The following is an 8,096-nucleotide window of genomic DNA, read 5'->3' as shown; positions in this document are numbered from 1 at the left end:
TTAATAAGGTAAGATATAGTGTTAGCTAGAGAAGCTGCTAGAGTTACTGTAGATTTAGTTGTGCTTGAACAGAAGATAAATGTTTACTTAAACTTGCTGCAACTGTGATGCACATTTCATGCTAACCTGCTAATCATTCCAAGATGACATGCCTGGTAATCAGTATTTGCTTGGAATGAAATGAAAACTACTGTTTAAAAGTTCTAGATCACTTGGAAAAATCTTTTTTATCGTTTAGCAAATTGATTCGATAATTCGAAAGATCTACACGTATGATGACACAGAGGCCTTTTACCAGCAACCATCAGTCCTTCAAGAGAGTCCTTCAGAGAAATAATAGTGGCCATCTTTAGGTTAGTTTAGTAACTGGAGCATCAGGAGTCAGGATGCACTTATTTCCAGGGATTTCAGAACAGCGTAACAAACATTGTGTGATCGGGCAGGCGTGGCCTATTTGATAATCGAACCCTAACCCTAGTTTTTGGTTGTTTATTTGTTTTCGAAAAAAGTAGCTTAACTGTAAGATAATAAAGTATAATAGATATGAACTAGAATGTACATTTCCTGAAGAAAATGTGAATGGTGCTTGCACGTAGCAAGTTCCCCTCATCGTGCTGAGTGTTTTGATATATGACATGTCCATGTTATGCTAACTTTTTGATTTCGCTTATTTTGGGGGTGGGGCTACCCGTGACGTCAGTTCCCCTCATCGGGCTGAGTATTTTGATACATGACATGTATCAAAGCCACTTTGAGCTTCCGTACTGGGAATTCCGGAATTCTGATCGCTTATAAAAGTCATAGCACACCTCTCCTCAATGAGCCAGTCGATTTGACCCCTCATTCATGGGTCTAGGACAAAAGCTGCGGGACAAGTTACGTGCCGAAATTTTGTCCAGCACAATAACAAGAATGTTGCTTTGCAAGCTCCATTAAATATAAAATCTACCTGTATGACTGTTTTGTCCTTCATTATCCATCGTAGGTATGCTTTTTTTTTGAAAGAGGGTGTTTTTCCAAGACCTCCAAAAAAATGCCCACCTTACGTCATGGTAACGAAACCCCTGCAATTTAGTGAATGCCATCAGGAGTTGTGGGTTTGTTTATAGGCTATAAATGGCCAGAAGGAAAGAACAGCACAAACTGAGTAGAAGGCCCCAATACACCTGGAAAACAAGGGAAGTTTTAAATTTTGAATGGTAGCATAAGTGTTAAATACACGGCAGAACATTACTTCTTTTTATCAAACAAAGCAAGCAAACAATAATGAATTAGAATCAGCAAATGAAATTCTGACTATCTGAATATTTATCCTACAGTTATTATAATACTGTATATGACTTTGCTCAAAGTCAAAAATCTAATTTCAAAGTGTTGAATCTGAGTGTCAGAAACACAGGAGAGCCTGCAATTGTAGGTTTGACAGGTTTTTATTACTCCACACAATACAAACAAGAAAAAGACTCAGGCATAGATCAAGTGATCAACAAACAACATATAGTTCACATATACAGTACCTGTGTTGTGAGTGCTTATATAGTGTGAAGGGGGTTGTTGAGTCCAGGTGCATGCAATCAGTAATCAGGTGCAATCAGTAAACCTGAGCGTCCAGTGTTTGTGACGGCAGTAAGCTGTGGTCTTGGGAGGCCATGTTTGTAGGCTGAGAGTTGTATTCTTGCTCAATGCAGATTCCAGCATATCTAAGATCCTGTGTATATAAAATAGGTGGAAAAATCAAAATGCTGTAAAATTAGAACAACTGAAAAAGCGACACGAACCCAAATATGGAATGCATCTCCATTTCACCTCATAAAGACATTGTCTTTGAGCATAATACACGGCTTACACTGATAGCCTACTATTTATATTTTCCTTTCTGTAACTAAATCCAATAAATGTAGGGTTTGGCTTTTTTTTTTTTGAGGGATCCTAATTTCCTGCTTTGCTATTGCATCTGCCCCATCAAATAAAGTGTAAGATTGATATTTATGATCTGCAATGACAGTAATAAAACCATTTCTTCCTCTGGTTATATATATATGTAGAGAGAGAGAGAGAGAGAGAGAGAGAGAGAGCGCATTGAGAGAAATGCTTGAACTGAACCTTTTCACAAACAATTATCTTAAATGATGAAGACGTGAGAGATCACTGAGGTTTTACACGAGACTCTTTAACAAGGAAACTTTTTCTCTTGAAAAAGGAAAAGTTCAAGTTGCTGACATTTTTATTTACAGTACTGAATAAACAAGAAATGTATTGAGTGCAATGTTTTGCTCGGAATGTTATTAATAATTAAAAAACCTTGACAAACTCGCCAAAAGATTCTCTGAATATAAACCTACTTTTGTTGGAGATGGTGTCAAATCATTATGTCTTGGTTGTGGTGGTAAAGGTTAAAATGACAATGTCTGTCTGGGGTGCACATGACACACATGTGTCTGACATGGAAAAGCCAGACTTTTAGTATTCTGAATTGTACTGGTAGATACATGAGCTTTTCCCTTGCTTCTTTGAGCCCACCATGCCCAATGGCCCAACATGGTCACTGTGACTGTGGTTCGGTGTAAGGTGCTGTATGCAAAAAGAATATTATTACCGAATAAATCTGGACTCATTCATGGTCTTCTTATGGTCTGATCATTCTGGTCAACCAGGTACTGGAAGCCCCTGCTGGCCCTGTGGGAACTTCCAAACTACCACTCCTGCATCCATTGAAGGCAAAACGGAGGTGAAACCTTTTACATAGGACACCTTTTCCAGAGAGACTATTTCAGTGGCAGAAAAAAAAGCTATCAGGTTAAGTGGTCTGAGAAACCAAACCAGAAGTCATTACAGTAGTCCAGTTATCCTAGTAGTAAGCCAGAGGTATCCAATCAGGACCCACACCTGATCTCACCTGTTTAATCAGTTAATCCTGGCTTTCAATAGACTTATCGTAGCTTCTACTTGATTGGAATGAAACCTGCCACACACCAGCCCTTTCTGGATAAGACTGGACACCCTTGCTTTAATCACTTGTCTCTATCCCCTCTTGAACCTTTCTGAATGGGGTATTTTCCCCAATTTAAAATCAGAGTTAACTGTATCCCAATCCCAAACCATGCTTAGAATTGGTTCTGATTGGATTAATGAACTGTTGATCTATCTTTAAATGTGAGGACAGACTTGGTAGGTTTGGCAGTAGCAGTGTCATCCACAGGTGCCAGGACGGGTGCAGTTGTTTCAGACTTGTTGCAAGGTGTTAGACTCACACAAATATTATTATATTTAGTTCACCTGATATTTTAGCCAGAGAGAAGGGAGATGACAGACAACCAGATGTGCTCAGTGGAAAATCATTCGATGGCAAGGTGAGCAAACATCTTTTAATCATACATCACCTATGTATTTGAGTGTATCAACCTCTTCAAGTGGGGGACACGGTGGCTTAGTGGTTAGCACGTTCGCCTCACACCTCCAGGTTTCGGGGGTTCGATTCCCGCCTCTGCCTTGTGTGTGTGGAGTTTGCATGTTCTCCCCGTGCCTCGGGGGTTTCCTCCGGGTACTCCGGTTTCCTCCCCCGGTCCAAAGACATGCATGGTAGGTTGATTGGCATCTCTGTAGTGTGTGATTTGCGTGAGTGAATGAGAGTGTGTGTGTGCCCTGCGATGGGTTGGCACTCTCCCTCCAGGGTGTATCCTGCATTGATGCACAGGCTTCCCGTGACCCGAGGTAGTACGGATAAGTGGTAGAAAATGAATGAATGAATGAACCTCTTCAAGTAAGAACAAGAACTGTATCAGCCATATGTGTTTAAGGTTCACTGATATTTTACACTAAAAGGCTAAAGAAGTATACAGTACAGTTGTCCCTCACTCTTATTGATAGTTGCCAGATTCATACTGCCATAGGTTTTCTACTGTCGCGGTGGCAGATCACAAGGTAGGTCCATCACAACGTCCTGTATGTCCGACACCTCAGTTGAGAACACCTATTGTATTTTCTGTATTGTTTGCTGAGCACTGAATGGTTTCTTTCATTCTCTGCTGTGGCTCAGTCTTGCTATCATAAAGTGGGCTGAGCAAGCACTATTACATCGCGAGACTCGAGAGTAAAACCTAAATGAATTTATAATAGCAAGTCATATCCCACATGGGCAGACAAATATTAGACAAAAGTCTAATATAGAGGAACTGAAACCTGCACTTTGGCACATATCCTCTAGAGGTACCATGAACTGCACCATTAATTGTTAATAAATTTCTGATCTGACCACCCATGATAGCGCTTTATCTGCATCCGCAAAATTAAAATTTAAATGTGAAGGAAAGGAAGCAAAGCTTTATTGTCGACAAAACACCAAGACATGATAGTGTGACTACAAGATGTTGGTTTGGGATTTACTTTTTTTTTAAAGAATGAAGAGGGTAATAACTTTACGTTGCTCAACTGAGCTTAGGGATGGACATGGGATAATTACTCTTTACCGTGTATAAAGAAACCTCTGTAGATCTTTAAACTTAATATTGCTCAGACACACACTTTCTCCTGTGAGGCACAGGCATCTCTGAATTATTCACTGTTTAAGGTTGTTATATGAGTGCAGCCTAAACTCAGGAGAGATTATTCCAAATGCTGCTGTCTCTCTTTGTCTGTCTCGTTCTGAGAACAAATGCCACACCTGAGGTTATAGAAGACACCCTAGTGTAGATGTCGAGGAGTTCCAGTAAGAAGTCCATATTCACATCCATAGAAATATGAGCTTCATTTCCTGATAGAGAGGCACGCAGGAAACTGTGGCTTCATTCTGTCTGGGAGATAAAAGCTTTCAGGACCACCAGAAAGAGATAAAAACCAAGAGACAGAAACAAACAGAGAGTTTCTTTATGGGAGAATCAGTTTGCCATCTCTCAATCTCTTTCCCTCCAGCTGTGTCTCTTTGCAGTAATGTCTCTCTCTCTCTCTCTCTCTCTCTCTCTCTCTCTCTCTCTCTCTCTCTCTCTCTCTCTCTCTCTCTCTCTCTCTCTCTCTCTCTCTCTCTCTCTCTCTCTCTCTCTGTGTGTGTGAAGGTGATGGATATGCTTTCCAAAAATTCTGAGGTAGCTTAACTTAAAATGTGTGTGTGTGTGTGTGTGTGTGTGTGTGTGTGTGTGTGTGTGTGTGTGTGTGTGTGTGTGTGTGTGTGTGTGTGTGTGTGTGTGTGTGTGTGTGTGTGTGTGTGTGTGTGTGTGTGTGTGTGTGTCATAGAAACCAGGATGAGAATTTGAAGATTGATCTGCTACAGCTTTAGCGACACACAGTCTGTGTTTTATTCCCAGAGGAGAGAGAATAGAGAGAAGCAAGAAAAAAAAATCAAAAGACAAAATAACAATAATAAATAAAAAAAATCTCAAATATTGGCTGATAAATATTAAACAATAAAATCTCTACAATTGTACCAAATTCAAACGATTATTTTACACCGACTGAATTGTATAATTGAACATTTTATGTCCTGTGTCTGATGATTTTGCCTTTTTTTTTTTTTTTTTTGGCATTTATTCCACTCATCATAACAGCAATATGGTGTTCTATCAATAACTGTGGCTCAGTGTTCTTTAGGCTCCTCTCCAACCTGCTTTATATAGTTTTTTTTTTCATCTTATTCCAGAGATACTGGACATTCTGTTCTCAGGTCTACAAGCTTGACACTCACCACATCACCTCTCAGTAACTACATTTCCAAAGTAGTAGTGGAAGGACACTTAATAAATGGAGGTAAATATGTTACAAGCCACAAAAATAGTCTATATTATTTATAATTGTGAGCATCTCTTAATCTCAAATAATGAGCCAATAAAATGATAGGAAATGGATCATTTTATTATAAATTTTAACTACAGTTAAAAAAAGGGGTCTGAATCTGCAGATTCTCTATCAGATATATATATATATATAGTATGTGATAAATGTTGGAGCACCTACATTTCAAAGCAGTGATGCTCTCACAGCCCTATGAGAAAATGTTGGTAAACCAATAGCTTCATTATTTTTAGTGACACTTCAGCCCAGCATTGATAATAATATCATAAATCTGTGACCAGAAGCACTGCACTATAATATTTGAAGAAATGTGTTTACCAGAAAAGCAATCAAATGTTCCCAAGGTCCACTATTCCCAGAGCTCTATGTTTACCAGGGTTTTGTGTTCTCTGGGTCCTGTATTCCAAGGTAACATATAATTCCAAATTTTATTTTCCTACTGTTTTTGGTATCCAGGGCCACAGAATGTCCAGGGTACGAAATATCCCATGTTCCCATAATATAAAGCTCATTACTCCCCAGGTTCATATTGTCCACACATTCATAAATTTTCTGATCACTATTCTTAGGGAGCCTGGACCCTATCTCAGAGTACTGGGGGCACAAGGCAGTGTACACCCTGGTTAGGCTGCCAGTCTATTGCAGGGCACAGTCATACACACATTAACACACTACAGGCAATTTCGGGATGACAATCAGACAAAACACATGTCTTTGGACTGGGGGAGGAAACTAGAATACCACACAAACTTCACTTGAGCAGGGCAGAGTCAGGAATCATACCCCAACCCCGGAGGTATAAAGCAAACTCGCTAACAACTAAAACTGTCTTTTAAGACTGTCTTCCCCAGTAATATTTATTCTATTCATTCGTAACCCAAACAGAAGTACACACTATTCAAAGGGACCTACATGTATGCTCCCAATATGCTTATAGGTTCATATATTGGCAAAGTTTTTAAATCCAAGACACAGGGCTTAGGTCTTTCAAGTTAAAGAGTGTTAAACTACATCAGGAGTATTGCCTAGTCCCAGCATTACACAGCCCCATGAGAATGTCATGTGTTCTTGTGTCTGGTAAATATATATTCCCAGAGTCCTAGATTTCCAGTGGCAGTGCTCTATGTTCCTCTGCCCTTATATTGCCAGGATACTAAATCACTTAATAAATAAATGTTCCAATATGGTTCTTTTATCATACAATGCTATGCCCTTTTGTTCCTAGAGACATATATTCCCATATTCTCAGACTTTCAAATTTTCAAATTTCTAAAATTTTTTGGTGATGTGTTCAAAAGGTTTTTGGTCCCAAGTTTCCCTGAATCCTGGAATCACGGTCCTCTGTTTTAAAGGACATCCTGTATACAGTATTCCTGATGCTCTATATTCCCAGGACACCACATTTCAAGGGTCCTTTCAGCTTTACATTTCCAGGGCTCTCTATTTCTGTTGTCCTATTTTTTTAAGTTGATGTTTTAAGAATGTTTTTAAAAAACACACCAAAATATTAGTACTAATGGAATGGGAGCTACCTTTAGAAAACATAGCGCTTAGGGGACATAAGATGTGTTCTAATGGAAGTCATTATTTTGTGCTTTTCAGATGGAAAGACGAACATTGACATGCTTGGTCGCTTTCCGAGTATTTAATGCTGAGTGATGACAGTTGCTAGGTAACCTTGAAATGTGGCCATAAAATTGCTCTGGCTAATGAATGATGCTAATGAGTTTTCCTTTGCTAGCATGTAGCCACTCTATTTTTTTATATGAACAACATTTTTTTATCTTTCCAACTTTACAGTATGTTCAAAAGATGTTGTACTTCTTCAATTACTGTATATATACTTTAGATTGGCTGACATCCAAAGATCCATGGGACCGAATCTTTAGTCTTTCCGAATTCTTTAGTAATGGCTTTGTTCGTCACAAAAGGCGGAACATTAGAGACGGTGATTTTGGTTACCGGAGTGTAAAAGTCACATGAGCTTCTCTTACCCATATTCCATCCACCGCTAACTGACTTACTAATGATTCGTTCTTTAAAAATACAACAATTGCTTTATTCATTAGTGAGGCCGACAGTACATTCTCAAACTCCACTTCCTGACCTACAACCACTAGCACCGGGCTCTGGCACACACCTGCACCCGTTACTCCCTGCGTGCGGGAAGCCGCCATGCTGGTGTCTACAACAATGCGTAACACGCAGAGAAAACCACACACACACACACACACACACACACACACACACACACACACACACACACACACACACACACACACACACACACACTTTAGCAACAATTGCTAGTTAAA

The 8,096-nt window shown here is 39.4% G+C and overlaps 2 long non-coding RNA genes across 2 annotated transcripts; one reads left to right on the top strand and one right to left on the bottom strand.

Annotated features, from left to right (window-relative positions):
• Window positions 1–1,211: 1,211 nt before the first annotated feature.
• On the bottom strand, window positions 1,212–3,034 carry LOC125139427. The gene is made up of 3 exons (XR_007138486.1): window positions 2,897–3,034; window positions 2,597–2,765; window positions 1,212–1,708 (listed from the first exon to the last, which is right to left on the bottom strand). It is a non-coding gene; the product is annotated as an uncharacterized LOC125139427 (long non-coding RNA).
• A 177-nt stretch (window positions 3,035–3,211) lies between these two features.
• On the top strand, window positions 3,212–7,488 carry LOC113649018. The gene is made up of 3 exons (XR_003442050.2): window positions 3,212–3,350; window positions 5,630–5,736; window positions 7,384–7,488. It is a non-coding gene; the product is annotated as an uncharacterized LOC113649018 (long non-coding RNA).
• The last annotated feature ends 608 nt before the right edge of the window (window positions 7,489–8,096 follow it).

The sequence above is a fragment of the Tachysurus fulvidraco genome, chromosome 18, assembly GCF_022655615.1.
Source record: "Tachysurus fulvidraco isolate hzauxx_2018 chromosome 18, HZAU_PFXX_2.0, whole genome shotgun sequence".
Lineage (NCBI taxonomy): Eukaryota > Metazoa > Chordata > Actinopteri > Siluriformes > Bagridae > Tachysurus > Tachysurus fulvidraco.
The sequence above is the reverse complement of the archived record's forward strand: the minus strand, read 5'-3'. Positions and strand labels throughout refer to the sequence as shown.